This window comes from Halichoerus grypus, chromosome 4 (assembly GCF_964656455.1).
Source record: "Halichoerus grypus chromosome 4, mHalGry1.hap1.1, whole genome shotgun sequence".
Lineage (NCBI taxonomy): Eukaryota > Metazoa > Chordata > Mammalia > Carnivora > Phocidae > Halichoerus > Halichoerus grypus.
The window spans coordinates 115756694-115773642 of record NC_135715.1 but is presented as its reverse complement, the minus strand read 5'-3'; the positions used below and the strand labels follow the sequence as shown (position 1 = coordinate 115773642).

The following is a 16949-nucleotide window of genomic DNA, read 5'->3' as shown; positions in this document are numbered from 1 at the left end:
CACAGCCAGGCTCATTCATTTATTTACATATTGTCTATGGCTGCCTTTAAACCGCAATGGCAAAGTTGAGTGGGTGCAACAGAGACCTTAGGACCTGCAAAGCCAATAATATTTACTCTCTGGCCTTTAGAGAAAAAGCTTGTCAGTCTCACAGCTGGATGCCGGATGCAGACTCTCAGATTGTCTCTACAATTTTTCATATACAGTATTCAACACTCAAATAAAAACAGCCAGGTTTTTTTTCCCCCCAGGTATACAGGAAACAGCACAATATATCACAACAACAAGAGAACCAACCCAACAGATGTGAGAGTCATCAGATACACACTTTAAAATAACTGCACTATATCAGACAGACACAGTTCAGTCAGGAAAACAGACCCAACACTAAGAATTTTATCAAAGAGAATGTAATACAAAGATTTATTTAAGCAGGTGTTGGAGAAAGAGGATGTACAAAGGGACTTTTGAAAAAAATGCAGTAATAGTACCTGGAGAAAGATTGACTTTTTTTAATTTTTATTTTTTATTTATTTATTTATTTATTTTTATTTTTTTAAGATTTTATTTATTTACTTGAGAGAGAGAATGAGAGAGAGAGAGAGAGAGCACATGAAAGGAGGGAGGGTCAGAGGGAGAAGCAGACTCCCTGCTGAGCAGGGAGCCCGATGCGGGACTCGATCCTGGGACTCCAGGATCATGACCTGAGCCGAAGGCAGTCGCTTAACCAATTGAGCCACCCAGGCGCCCGAAAGATTGACTTTTTTTTAAAAAGATTTTATTTATTCATTTGAGAGAGAGAGAGAGACAGAGAGAGCACAAGCAGGGGGAGAGGCAGAGGGAGAGGGAGAAGCAGACTCCCCACTAAGCAGGGAGACTGACATGGGGCTCGATCCCAGGACCTGGAAATCATGACCTGAGCCAAAGGCAGACGCTTAACCATCTGCGCCACCCATGTGTCCCAAAGATGGGCTTTTTAATACAAACAGTGGAAGCCAGAAGACAACAGAATGGCATCTTTAAAATAATGAAAGCAAGTAACTGCCAACTTAGAATTGCATTACTAGTGGAAATATCAGTGGAAAAACAAAGGCAGAAAGAAGACATTTGGGGACAAATGCAAACTGAAAGAATTCAGCAATAGCAGACACATGGAGACAAACAGTAAAGAAGAGAAATGGTCTTAATGTCAGTTTGGATATGCATGAAGGGATGAAGAGCAACGGAAAGGGTCACAGTGTGAGATATCTAAAGGAATATTGAATGTATAAAGCAATAATAACAATACTAATGTATTGAGGAGTTTAAGGAACAAAGAAAATAAAAATTCATGAAAAGAACAGCACATAATATGGGAAGATGGCCTATGGCAGGAGTGTTCTCAGGTGCTTGTATTGATAGGGAAGTGGTAAAAGTATTAATTTATATTAGAATTTGAGAAGTTATGGATGCATGCTATAATTTTTAGATCCTGCTAAAAGAGTACTATTCAGTAGTATAATTATTAATCATTACCAAGCTAATGGAGGGGAAAAATGGAATAATGCTTAAAATTTAAATTTAAGAAATAAATCCAAAAAGGTCAGAAGTGAGAGAAAAAACAACATAAAGCAGGTCAGAAAAATGGAAATAAAATGCAAAAAATGGAAATAATGCAAATTTAAACTCAAGTGCATTAAAGGTGAAAGAGTTAAATACCTTGAAAGGTACTTTTTCAGACTGAATAAAAACAAAATATAACTGTACCCAGGTTACAAGAGACATACATTAGCTATAGGGAGACAAAATGGATGAAAGAAAAATACACAAACTAGATTATTATAAAACAAAGTAGAAAAGTAGATCTTTGGGGGGGGCAGTGGAGAAGAGATAGAAGAAGAGAGAGAATCTTAAGCAGGCCTCATGCCCAGCACTGAGCCTGATGCCAGCTAGAACTCAACCCTGAGATCATGACCTGAGCCAAAATCCAGAGTCAGATGCTTAACTGACTGAGCCACCCAGGTGCCCCAAGACAAAGTAGAATTTAAGACAAAAGCATTACTGGATATAAAAGGTTATTTAATTTTGATAAAAAGTTTAACTGAGAAGTTAAAACAATTCTAAATTATTTGAGAGAACCTATTATAATAGTTTTCAAATATATTAAACAAAATTTATCTGAACAAAAATAGGTAATCTGCAATCATAGTAAAGGATTTTTAATACATTTCTCTTAGTAACTGACAGAACAATCAGAGAACAAAGTTAGTCAGGATATACTTGATTTGAACGATATGATTAACAAACTTGACTTATTTGACATATTAACATATGACTTAATTGCATTTAATAATTGTATAATATGAATTCCTTTTAAGAGCACACAAAACATTTGGTAAAGCAGACCATATGTTGGGCCATAAAGCATGTCTCAACAAATTTCAAATTGTTGAAATTATACAGAGAATGTTCAGAATTCTCTGTATAATTAAGTTAGAAATAAAAAAGGTCAGTAAAATTAAGCTAGAAATCAATATAAAAAGATAATTTGGTAATTCCATATGATAAAAAATTAAGCAATATACTTCTACATAACAAATGGATCAAAAAGGAAATCATAATGTATTTTTTTCTTTTTATTTATTTATTTTTAAGGAGGCTCTACGCCCAATGTGGGGCTTGAACTCACAACCCTGAGATCAAGAGTAGCATGCTCTACTTGACTGAGTCAGACAGGTACCCCAAGGATACCATAATGGAAATCAGAAATAGTTGTACTGCATGAAAATAAACATTTATTTCTGAAGCTCTGGGATGCAGCTAAAACCATGCTTTAGAGGGTAATGTATAGCCTCTATATCTTAGGGAAAAAAAAGAAAGACGGAAAATCAATGAACTAAGCTTCCATCTCAAGAACAGAAAATTAAGCTTCAAAAAGTAGAAAGAAGAAACTGCTAAATTTACAGATATTAATTTTTTAAAAAAACCTGCACAGAAAAAGATAAGGTAAGTGAAAAGCTGGTTTTTTGGAAAACCTGATAAAATTCATAAAACCCTGCAATGCTGATCATAAAAAAGGCATTAATAATCAATGCCAGGAATGAAAAGGTGACATCGTCTTTGGAATAGATATTAAAATGACAAGAAGATAGTGTACACTACCAAATTCTTTAAAACTTGACACCAGAAAAAAACAGAAAAACTGATTTTAAAATTGTAAAAGTAATTGAATCTGTAATAAAAAGAAATGTTTCCACAAAGAAAAACTCCAGACCCAGCTTCAGATGGCTATGCTGATGAATTATGTCAAATATTAAGTAAGAAACAATACCAATCTTACATAAGCTCTTCCAAAGACTAGAAAAAGACAGAAATATTACTACTCCATTATATGAGGCTCACATCTTCTTATACTAAAACTTGGTAAGGAAATTAGAAGAACGGAATATTACGGGACAATCACACTCACAAATAAGAATTGAAATGGTGAAATGATGATGATGATGATAGCAAATCAAAGTGATATATAAAAATGATGATACATTACAGGACAAGTAGGTTTTATTTCAGATATTTACATAATAAAGAATTAAAAACCGTGTGATCAGCTCTGATATATTAAATTCACATGATGACAAACTCAATATCCATTCATGATAAAATTTCTTATCCAACCAGGAACAGATTGCAATTTCCTTAATCTCATTAAAATGTTTCCATAAATATTCAGTAAATATCATATTTAATGATGAAATATTGAAAGATTTTCAATCTTTCAATTTCAGTCTCATTCCTGAGACTGGAATGACACAAAAATGCTACAATTGTTTCTTCAACTTTAACATTATTCTGAGGTCCTAGCCAGTACAGTAATTTGAAAGAAAAAAACTATATTAAAAAGAAAAAAATTCATTTTTTATAAATGACATGATTTTATATACATAATATATAGATATTTATATCTATGTGTGTCTTAGTCTGCTCAGGCTGCTATAACAAAATACCATAGACTGGATTGCTTATAAACAAGAGAAATTTAATTTTCATAATTTTGGAGGCTAGAAGTCCAAGATGAAGGTATCTGCATTGTCAGGTTCTGGTGAGGTCCCTCTTTCAGGTTGCATACTGCCAACTTCATGTTGTATCATTGTAAGGTGGAAGGCGCAAATGAGCTTTCTTAGGCTTCTTTTATAAGGGAGCTAATCCCATTTATGGGGGCTGGGCCCTCATGACATAATTACCTCCCAAAGGTCCCACTTCCAAATACCATCACCTTGGGGTTATGTGTCAACATATGAATTTTAGAGGGACACAAACATTCAGATCATAGCAATACATGTAGCAAAGTTAATGGATACATGGTCAAAATGTTAAAAAAAATGTGTATTTGCATATACCAGTAACAAACAGTAAATTACATGTCTCAAAACATACAACAGCAGTAACATAAAAATAGTTTTGTAGGAACAAAACTAACAAAAGATGTGCAAAATATCCACACAGAAAACTAAAAATTATTAAGAGACATTAATGGAAGCCTAAATAAAGGGACGAATGTGCCATGTTAATACTGTAAATAGATTTTTAGATTAAATGCAACCCCACTGTGAACAAAATTGGAGATTTGACAAGCTGTTTCTAAAATGTACATAGAGGGCACCTGGGTGGCTCAGTCGGTTAAGCGTCTGCTTTCAGCTCAGGTCATGACCCCAGGGTCCTGGGATCGACTTCCGCATTGGGCTCCCTGCTCAGCGGGGAGCCTGCTTCTCCCTCTCCCTCTGCCTGCCGCTCCCCCTGCTTCCCCTCTGCTTGTGCTCTCTCTCTCTGACAAATAAATAAATACAATCTTTAAAAAAATAAAAAAAATAAAATATACATAGAAATGTAAGGAGATTAAAAAGAAAATAAAATGAAGAGAACTTATTTACAAGATGTTCTAGAAGATATCCTAGAGAATATTAGATGTAGAAATTGGTTTAGGAATAGAAAGATGTTAAGAGTGTTGAAAAGACACAAAAAGAAATCACTTCCACAGATAGAGAATTCAGAAACAGGCTTATGCATATAAGTATATTTTATTTATGACAGAGATGGTACTACCGAGGAGTGAGGAAATAATGGTCTTTTCAATTAATGGTGCTCAGTCCACTGGCTATCCAACTGAAAAAATGAAAATTGACCTTGACCTCATACCTTCTAAATGTAAACGGTAAAATAATAAAACATCTAGAAGATACAAATAGAAGAAGGTCTTAATGCTCTTGAAGTAGATGAGGTTCTCTTACACATTATATACAAGTAGAAACCATAAAGAAAATATTGATAAAATGAAATACAGTAGGGTCAAGACCTCTTCATCAAAAGACATGATTTAGGGAGTAAAAACAGAAGTCACAGAGTGGGAGATTATATTTGCAAAGGATATAACAACAACTAAAAGGATTTGTGATCTACAACACACACACACACACACACACACTCCTACAAATAAATTGGAAAAGTATAGCTAACCCAATGGACAAATGAGCAAGAAAACTGAACAGAAATTTTACAAAAGAGGATAGTCTAATAGTCCACAGACATTTTAAAGCATGCTCAAACTCACTAAGTTCTCTGGGAAATGCAAACTAAAACCACCACAAGACACCATTACACACTCTCCAGGATGATGACAATTAGAAAGACTATAGATAAATAAAAATATAAACAAAAAGTGATTGAGAGAATAAAAAAACAATGGGGTATCTCATCCTTTGTTGACTGCAAAGTGACACCATTGGTAAACATTTCAGCATTTCCTATGAAAGTTGACCCCACTATCTCATTTCCACATATGTAGCCAAAAGAAATTCATGCACCCTTGCATGTAAACACATGTACAAGAATATTCATGCAGCATTATTTGAAATAGTTCCAAAAATGAGACAATAGAAATACCCCATCAACGTCAGAATAAATATATTTTATTTTATTCATGCAACAGATACTACAAAGCAATGAACATTTTAGACAATAACTAATATCAATCAAAAGAAACCAGATACATAAAAATATATATCACATGATTCAATTTATATAAAGTTCAAAAAGATGAAACTAGTTTATGGTGTTGGAAGTCAGAATAGTGATTATCCTTGGAGGGAGTGAGGAGTAGTGCTCTGGAATGGCCTGCTAGTTTCTTCTGGGATGCTGTGTTTTGACATGGGTCATGGTTACACGAGCATATATATTTACTTTGTGACAGATTTCTAAGCTATGCTCTATGATTTCTTCTCTTTCTTATATGTATGTTATACTTTAATAGAAATCATTTTTAAATTAAATAAATTCTAAATTAACAAAAATAATTTTAACCATCAACAAATGTTAAAACCACCATTCTAAATAATTCATATCAAAGAGGAATATAATACAGATATTACAAAGTATTTGCTGATGAAGTTAAGAACACTTCTTATCAAAATCTAAGGAGACAGCTAAAAGTTTATTTAGAAGAATTGTATTATTCAGTTTGGGCTGCCATAACAAAATACCACAGACTAGGTGGCTTAAAATACAAAAATTTATTTCTCAATTCCAGAGCCTGGAAAGTCCAAGGTCAAGGTGCTGGCCAATTTGATTTCTGGGGAGGGCTCTCTTCCTGGCTTACAGATGGCTGTCTTAGCACTATGTCCTCACATGGCCAAGAAAGAGGTCTGGTGTCTCTTCCTTGTCTTATAAAAGCTCCAGACCTCAAATTAGGGCTCCACCCTTATGATATCATTTAACCTTTATTATCTCCTCACATGGCCTCTCTCTAAGTATAGTCACTTGGGCATTTTGGCTTTAGTATATGAATTTTGGGAAGATGAAAATATTCAGTCTACAGCAGGAATATTCACAGGTTTATAGTCTATTTTAATTAAATAAAAATTATGTAAAAGTACACAAAGGCATTACAAGACAATACAAAGACATTACAAAGGTATTGTTCACCTTCATAAATTTAATAAACAAATAGACATAACAAAATAAACCAAAAGAAAACAGATGGAGAGAAGTGATAGACTGCACAGAAATCAATGAATTTGAATACAAAATACTCCCCCAAACTAAACGGAATTAATTAAGAATCAGAGTGAATTAATAAATAAATCCGAACAAGATTTTTTAAACACCAACATTTTCAGAAGCCACTTATATCTTGGGAATGAGTCTGAAAAGATGGGTTATTTGTAGACTGGTTACTAATGAACTTATCATGCAGTTTCTATTTTGGAATAATTACTATGTTAGGTTGGCCACATGGTGATATGATTGATTCCTCGAGATCAGCCATTCAAACAACTAAAAAATAAAAAAACCCAAATGAGCACTATCCTGGTTGTTCCAAAGAAGTCATTTAAGCTATGTCATAGCCATTGCCAATTTGACCAGGGGATTTGTGAAAGATGTAGAAGACTCACTGGCTACATTGTTAGCGTGTATAAATCAGCCAAGATAAAATATAATAAAATAAAAATGAGAGGCTATGTGCAATTGTTTTCCTAGACCAGAACTTGAATCATTTCCTCTTCTGCTGGCGTGTGAATTTGTGTGTTTGGTGATGTTGTATCTGTGTATATTAAACAATGACTCCATTTAGGGGAGTTGAGATGATGGTTCTTTTTATCTCTGGGAAAGCACTGGCCGTCCTTCCACTTGAGACTAAAATTCTGGTTTGGATGGAAAGCCAACCTCATGTACCTTTTTAGTCTGTCTCTTTTATGTATATGAGAGTGTCATGCTGTCAGTCTTGTTGCTTTGCCAAATCCCTAATGCTTTCAGCCATGTATTTCAATCAAATGGCCATTTAACTTGGGTGTTTCACCAAAGGACTAAAACTTCTGGGCACTGGGTCAAGCAACTGAAAACTTGATTGTGACTCCAGTTACACTGCCTAAATAGATTTCTGTGAAAAATGTGACCAAAAAAAGAAACAAACTATTCATGAATATTTTCAGCCCCATTAAATTATAAAAGCATTCAAGGGATTGAGAACTCTTAAATTAATATGATATTATGTCAAAATGAAGGGATTGATTATAAAAGGCTATGAGATATTCTTCTTGTAACCAAGTAGAAGACATGGCCAAGAAATTAGCTTCACTTGTTATAACTGACAATATGCATCAGCATTTTCTTAACTATATATTTACAATTTTAGAGTTACTCATGTCATCAAAAGTAAAATATGTTCATTATTCTGTATTGATAAATTTTAATATGTTAGCAATTAACTTCAGGTTGAGCATAAATTGTCATTCAAATTAATGATTGAGATAATGCTTATAACACAATAGAATTTTTAGAAGTCTTGGAGTTCTCTAACCAAGCATCTAAGTCCAGAGTATGTTTCTTCTACATGTTGTTATTTCTTCCTCCATCCCTATGGAATAAATTTAAATTGAGGTCACATTTTATAATAAGACCAAGAATCAATGTCTGCATACAGAGATCCCAAAATGGAAAAGACCAGGAGTCAAATGTTATCTCATTATTCATTGTACTAGCGATATTTTAATGTGTAAGTAAACTTGACCATGCCTTTATAATTGTGGAGAATCAAACATAGGTGAGAAAATTGATTGGGGTCATTCTCTGCTTCTTATGAAATAGCCGCATTGAGAAGGGCATTTCCACGTTTCTACCAGTCGAGGGAGGGTTCCTGTTTGAGGCATAAGATAAATGGAGCCTATTGAATGAGGAGAGCCTATTGAATTCTGTTGCCATCACTAGCCCATACTCTGTTAGAATTTGAGTTTGCAGTATATATAAATTTTCTGATTCACGTAGCAGGGTGAGGGAAAAGACATTGCTATGAAAGCAATGAGAGCAATGATTGCTATGTGAATTAAGTCTTTTTCTAAGTAAATGGGATTCAGTTTTAGGGAAATAAAATTTAGTCCTTGTTAAATATCCTATTGACTGAACTCAGTTCTCCTCTTGGGCTCAGGATGTTGTCTCTGAGAATGCAGAGGGGAGAGAATGCTCTTTCTAGGTCTCTCTTACACTTACTCTCTGTAACACCTCATACTGCATTTTAGGAGCCAGGTGCAAATAGTGCAAAGTAAAGGTAGCTGAAACTGCTTCCCTCCTGTTTCTGAAGGTCAGAAAGGAACCCAGGAGGTCTCTTTAGTTTCTGCCTCCACAGTGAAACGGAAGCCTGGTTCAGAGGTGATAAAGCAAATACTAGATGTCTTAAGCCTCTTTTTTAATGTTGCACTCCTTTTGCACAGGACAGCCATATATAACCTCCTATCCAGGAGGTTCGCAAACAGTAATGGTGGCTTTGTTTTTATATTACTAATGATACCACCTGTGTCTTTAGAAACAATTGTTCTCATTCCCTCCAGGTCCCTGGATGTTGCCGAGATATTTTAGGTAAGCCTCCATGCCTGATCTCACAGTCAATAGGACATCACGTGTAGCTGGGAAAATCAACTATTTAAAATAATAATAACAAAAACAACAACACTAATGATAGTGATGATAATAATAATAATGATAATGATAATAATAATAATGGATGATGATGAAGCAGAGCTAAATGAGCCTCAACTGAATTGATGTTTGCAGAACTGGTAAGCTATTGACATTCTTTTATGTCTATAACCATTGGTTGATATCCACAGGGGATTTTACTTTTTGTGCCTCAAGGAAGAGTTTGGTGTATGGCATTGCAAGGGACCCTAGGAAACAGAAGAGAAGGGAGTAATAATGGAAGATTTGTTAGGATAACATCTCTGCCCCTGCTCGCCTAGGAACTGGATATGGACTTATATGGAGAGAGGGTTTAGGCTACAGCCTCAGGGAGTGGTATTCATAAAAGACTTTGTATTGGCAAAATAGTACAGCTCATTTTGTACTATCGTGCTTGTGCTCAAGGCTTGGAGATAAAATTCAATAGTGTTAGGAGAACCATTTGAGGTGGACATCAATTATGTGTTCCTGTCCAGCCTCAATTCAACCTTCTGGCAAAGACATACCAAGGAATTTCCCCTTCTCCATTTATAATCTGTGAAACTTGGGTAGGGTTGACTCTAAATCCTAGATGCAGGAAAGGGCACATGACCCAAACTTGTGTCTCTTCTTGGTCATGTTGATTAATTCACAAGCAAGCCAAATCAGGTCAATAAGATACATTTATAAGTCTTTTGTTGGAACAGGAAGTAAAGAGACAAAGGACTTAGATGCTTTAATTCTAAAATTATAGGGCCCACCATATGGAAAAACCTATCTGAGAGTGAAGCCTCCAGAGAGAAAAGTAGGGTAAGGATGTGAAGAGACAAAGTCCTGTTGGCACTCTTTGAGTCTTTGTGTACAGCTGTTTCTGAAGTCAAACATTGTGATCACTTCTGTTTTGTTTTTTTTTTTTTTTTGGTTAACATTCCAAACATGTATAACCAATGAACATGGCCTAGGTTTTTTTTATTGGTATTTACTTCAGAAACTTGAATCCACAGATATAAGCAGGATATTACCAGAAAGTTACAAGTAAACACAGATTATACATGCAAATTTCTGTTCACAAAGGTCACATGTGCAGGTATATGAATTAGAAGCGTGCGTCTAGATTATGGCCAAACTGTTTTTAAAATGCAGCAATGTAAAATTACATCTTGAAATATAAAGAGATGGTCTACACACTTCAAAAATCAAATGTTGCTTATACCAGAAGTATGACAGCTACAGGATTCAAGTGACAAACAATAAGATCTCAAGAAATTAATACTGCTCAAAGAGAATGGGAATATTTTTACATTTCATTGAAAATACATTGACTACTAGAATACGAAATCTAGCAGAACTTAGGGGAAAAAGTTACAAAAATCTAAAGCCAATTACTTAGTATTTCTATTACCTAAACAACAGCATGACATTAAAAGAAAACTGCACCTGCTTTTTAATGCCAATCTCATATTAATGAAGATCTCCAAATAAAAAGCAACCCAAAAAGCTTCAAACTCCAAATGAAAAGTCTGCAAGGCTCAGATTAAAATGTGGAATGTTTCAGGTGAAAGTAATAAAAATACAATTGGTTTTGTTCTTTATTGAATGGAATCAAAAGTTTTGACATTTCTTTGAAGCTTGGAACTAAATTTCATTTCTCTGAATGATTCTACATCTTTTTTCTTAGTGGTGCAAGTTGTCTTAAGTAGCGAGTCAGTCTCTACAAAGTACTTCGGTCTGTTACCACTCTGATAAAACAAAAACAATTCTTCATTAACTTAACCGTATATGTATTTTTGCTGTGACACTTAACACATGAACAGACATCTATTATTTTTCCACTAAAACAAAAGAGTACAATAGTTTTCTTCTAACTACCAGTATTGTATTTAAAAAAGGTTAACATTAAAAGCAAAGAACCATTATTTACTTTGAAATCATTAAGCTTCTTGCACATCTTAAGCTTCCTTCTTCTGCCTGTGTTCTTCTGCCAATTTATTCAGAAGTTTCTTTAATTTCTGATAATGAGGAAGGCTGCTGCAATGAGTAATATTTGCAACTTCTTCATTTGTATAAAAGAGTGAACACAGCTTACAGTAAAACCCTGTTTTAGGTATCACATAGTCTATACCAACAGGAACATTGGGCTGATATGGTCCAATTCTATACTCATCTGGGATTGTATAGTCCTCCTTGTTTTCATCACTTTGGCCATCTGCATTTTCACTTGTATCTTTGTTGGGATCATCAGCATTCTCAGCAGATTCAGTGCCTGGTTCTGTACTTTCCTCATTTTTAATTCCATTTTCCAATGCTGCTTTGTTTTCTTGATCAAGTTCCTCGATCTTGTCCACCTTTTTTTAGCTTTTTCTTTGCAGCTGCCAAAGCACTGGCATTTCCGTCTTTTTTTACAGCTTTGTCCAAAGGTTCCTTTTTCCCATCAGAAGCCACATCACCTAAATTAGCAAGATTTGTCTCATCTCCCACCGAATTGCCACTTTCTAGCAGTGCTGCTGCTTCTTCTTCATCTACAAGTAGCTCAACTTCAGATTCAAGAAGCATGTTAGGTTCTTGCTCGGCTTGGTCATCCTTTGTATCTTTTTCACCATCTTCACCTGACTTCTCTTCTTGTTCTTTACCTTCAGTTGTATTTTCAGTCTTCTGGGAACCATCAATCTTGGATTTCTTATTGCTTAGAGATTCTTTGCCATCTGGAGAATAAGATCTTTTCTGAGATTTATCTTTTTTCAGTAAGTCAATGCCTCTGTTGGGAATCCTCAGTACCAATTTTTTGTATTTTTCAGACAAGTCTACTTTCACACATCTCCCCTGAAACCAAAGGGCCTTTTTCAAACAGTGGTCAACCATTGCCATTGCATCTTCTCTGGTCTCCATCTCAATAAAGGCCTTATTTTTCATCCTCATCAGTATATAATTTTTTATTTTTCCATAAGGCTCAGCAAGCTTGAGAACTGCACTGTCAGAATAGCCAGAATGAGGTAAATTGCTAAGATGTATCACACGTCCAAGTTCTTGCTTTTGATCAAACTTTTGGTCTGGCTTCCCCTCAGGTTTCTTTATTATTTTATACTTCTGTGATAAATGAACTCTCACTGGCTTGCCAAATACTAATGCTGGTGTGGTTGTATAATAATCCACTGCAGCTTGAGCATCCTCTGTAGTTGCCATTTCAATAAATGCCTCATTAATTTTATTTAGAATCAGATGATTTGAAATGACTCCAAATGGTTCCACCAGCTGTAATAGTTGATATCTCAAGTTTTTCCCTCGCTGAAAATCCGTGATGTGAACAGCTTGGCTTGTTTCCACTCTGCCTTTTTGCATGTGTCTTGGTCTTGCAGGATCTCATTTCCAGCACCCAGATTTCCTCTTGGTCCAACTGCTAGTCCTCCAAGATGAAATGAGGGAGGTGGAGGTCCCAGAATTCCTGGTGCTGGGTTTGTAGACTGCTGCAGCATGAATGGATCACCCATTGTGTGTCCTGTATCATTGTCAGGATTCCATTCTGGGTAGATTTCAAGAAGAAGCTGGCATCGACGACTGTGACTTGTTCCATTGATATGTTGACTCCACTCCTTATTAGAATGAACTGGCAAATCACATATAGAGCACAGATGGGGATAACCCTTCGGTAAGAGTCCATGGAAGACTTCAATATTGCTACTTGGAGGAGCACCCCTCTTTTTCTCAAAGAGAGATCTCTCTTGTAAGGGTCCAGGACCACGTCCCATTCTCTCATACTCACTGTCAAATTTATGATAGTTATGCGAGGTCTCACCAAAAAAAGAATCATCCCTACACCTTTCTCCATCTCTTAATCTGTCATCTTCATAATCCATTCTGTCATAATAACCAGATTCTTGAGAACGACTTCCATGGTCATAATCAAGCACTGGGTTGAGACTAGGACCACGATCATCAAAACTATCTCTTCTAAAGTGCTTTTTTCTTCCCAATCATCCCTAGGTACTCTGTATGGTGGTTCCCATGTAGCAGATCTGCCATCTCTACCATAACTCAATGTAGGACCTTCTTCAGTTCTCCTCCTTTTAAGCTGTAGAAGGATTTGGGGCAAATTCTCAGGAGTAATCTTGTCCTCTGGATAACGACTCGGTTCATCTAAGTCTCTAGCAGACAGACCGAAGCTGGCCAAAATGTTACTGGCCTGGTCTGCATCTCCACAGTGTTGAGAAGACAAAGGGAGTGGACCTCTACTTCCAATATTAAATATAGACTGCAAATTATGGGAAGAAGTACTAGCAGAAGACAGTGCACTATGAGCTCCTTGTTGATTCAATGAAGAACTCATTCCAAGATTCATTAAACTAGCAAGGCGTGCAGTACCCTGGTTCATCCTTCCAAGAGATGCTGGCATACTTAAAGACTGGGGTAGCAGCAGCAAGAAGGCCTATTCCTGCTGCAGACAGGTCACGCCCATGACCCTGCGAATCCTTACCGAGAGATGACTGCTGGAATGACTTGGACATTGTAGAACTGTCTCTTGTCTAATTTATAGACTTAAAAATAAATTTTTTTAAAAGAAGGCCAAAAAGAAAGCTCAAACTAGCAAACTAGGTTAACTTTGGTTCAAAAAATGGTAACGCCAAAAAAAAGGATCAATAAGGACTGTAGAATCTTCTTCAAGCTGAGAACCAGCAGACAACTCTTAAGGAGAGGGAGAGGGAAAAGGAGAGGTAGCTCTCTCCCAGCGAGCGGGACGCGGAGGCTCCCACAATCCACCGCAACAACGGCGCTGGTAAGAGGTGGCAGCGGCAGCTCCAGCCCAAGAACCGATCGCTTCTGTTTTATGAGCGAATACATTCTTCTTTATATGAGCAATTTTGTATGGGGTTCCTTTACTTGTGATGAGGTTCAGGATATTCTATCGTAAAATATGGCATTTTGGCATATAAAATATCTTAAGCTGAAGGAATTTTTTTTAAAAAATGGCAGAAACAGGTTTACTCTGAGCCCCCCACTCTTGCCCTTCTATCCTGAAACAGATCATAAAACTATCCATGTGAAAGCTACTCTCCCTGTACCAGGAGGAGGAAAGATATTCTTATCACCAGAGACAGGGAATTTGGGGCCAAGATTCTATGCGAACAAACCTTTATTAAACTAACCCTTATCTTCCTTGTTGCCTCTTTACCACTCACTACCCCCGGCCCCAGACCCTCTCTGTCTTGTCAATTCTACCCAAATTTATTGTTTCTTTGTCTGAAAGGCATAAAATCTTGCTCTGGTCGCTTCTTCAGGTCTTATTATCTTATGAAGGTTCCCACGTACATGTGAAAATTCAGCAAAATTTGTATGCTTTTCTTCTGTTATTCTGTCTTTCTCATTTTAATTTTCAGACCAAGCCGGGGACCCTAAGAGGGTCAAGGATAACTTTTCCTCCCCTAAATTTCCAACTCAAAAAGTCCCAACTACTACCCTATTCTTTTCCTCTATCACGGGAGCCCACGTTGTACTTTGGACTCAGACCAGGCTTCAGCGGAGGCTGGCCTTAACGGAGTAGTGTGGTGTCCTGTGGAAGTCACTGGCAGCAGAAGCAACGGTGGCGGAACTTGGTGAGATGGAAGAACACATGTGGACTTGTTTCTCAGCTCAGGTTCAGTGCCATCATCCTGGGGCTTTCCAGCAAAAACTGAGAGAGGTATTGAGGGAGGACAGGGAGAATGTGTCCAGCAAGTGGAACTCAAGCATTAATTAATATGAATGGGACCTCAGTTATTTCATAGGCTCTCTGTTGGAACTGAGAATAAATAGATGGGGATTAATCATTCCTCTTATGTGTCCATTCATTTCTCTCCTGCAGAAGAGGAAATAGCTCACCTCAGGGTGACTACCTCCCCACAAAAAAACAGAACAAATCGCAGCAGGAGATGAAAGGATTCATACCAGGAATTCAAGAATAATACAATGTTAGTAAATCTAATAAAATATTTTCCCATATTGTCATATCAAAAGAAGTAGATCATGTACATAGATTGTAAAAAACATTTAATAAAATTTAACTTTCATTATTAGATTTATTTATTTATTTATTTATTTAAAGATTTTATTTATTTATTTGAGGAGAGAATGAGAGAGAGCACATGAAAGGGGGGAGGGTCAGAGGGAGAAGCAGACTCCCTGCTCAGCAGGGAGCCTGATGTGGGACTCGATCCCTGGACTCCAGGATCATGACCTGAGCCGAAGGCAGTCGCTTAACCAACTGAGCCACCCAGGCGCCCTCATTATTAGATTAAAAAAAAAAACTGAATAAGGGACACTGAATAAGGGTGGCTCAGTCAGTTAAGCATCTACCTTTGGCTCAGGTCAAGATCTCAGGAACCTGGGATCAAACCCCACATTGGGCTCCCTGCTCAACAGGGAGTCTGCTTCTCCCTCTCCCTCTGTTCCTCACCCCTGCTCTTGCTCTCTATCTCTCAAATAAATAAATAAAAAATCTTTAAAAAAATAAAAAATGCAAGACTGTTGAATCACAGATCTGTACCTCTGTAACAAATAATACAATATATGTTAAAAAAAAAAAAAGGAGAAGTTAGCAGGAGGGGAAGAATGAAGGGGGGGAAATCGGAGGGGGAGATGAACCATGGGAGACGGTGGACTCTGAAAAACAAACTGAGGGTTCTAGAGGGGAGGGGGTGGGAGAATGGGTTAGCCCGGTAATGGGTATTAAAGAGGGCACGTACTGCATGGAGCACTGGGTGTTATACACAAACAATGAATCATGGAACACTACATCAAAAAATAATGATGTAATGTATGGTGATTAACATAACAATAAAAAATTAAAAAAATAAAAGAACTGAATAAAATATGAATGTAATGATTACTTTGGTTACTTCCTTAAAAGTTTGCAAACTAGGGGTGCCAACATCAGGCTGAATAGTAAAATACTAGGCAAGGTTCAATTGAGGTAAGGGACAAGCCAAGAGTGTTCACTAACCCCATTTTTATCAAAGCTTATTCTAGAAATACTAGTCAATACAATTTATAAAGAGAAAAAAATAAATAGTATAAACAAGTTAAAAAAGATAAAAGAATATTGTAGCTGATGTGATAGTATACTTGCAAAGATAAGAAAAATAATGAACAACTATGCCACACAATAAACGATTAAGTGCATGGACTTATTACAAATTTAATAAAGGCTTGGTCATGATTTTTCTGCATAATAAAAATAATTAGTTTGAAAATCTAATGGTGAGAAATTATTTTATTTTCAAAAACACAAAAATAATGAATGCACAGGAATAAGCTTAACGAATAGGCAAAATTTAAAAAAAGGACAAAAATAGCAACTATTGAGACTTAAGAAAATTTGAATAAAGAGAACAACACGGTCTGTAGCTCATCTTTTTAAAATGTTATTATAAACATGTTAGTTTCCCTAAAATTATATACATGTTTAATAGAATCCTATTTTAAACTTTACTAGATTATTTTTTGCATACTAGGAAATATGA

The 16949-nt window shown here is 36.1% G+C and overlaps 1 pseudogene; it reads right to left on the bottom strand.

The window, feature by feature from the left end:
• Window positions 1-11030: 11030 nt before the first annotated feature.
• Window positions 11031-13973, bottom strand: LOC118549955 (matrin-3 pseudogene; annotated as a pseudogene).
• Between the last annotated feature and the right edge of the window lie 2976 nt (window positions 13974-16949).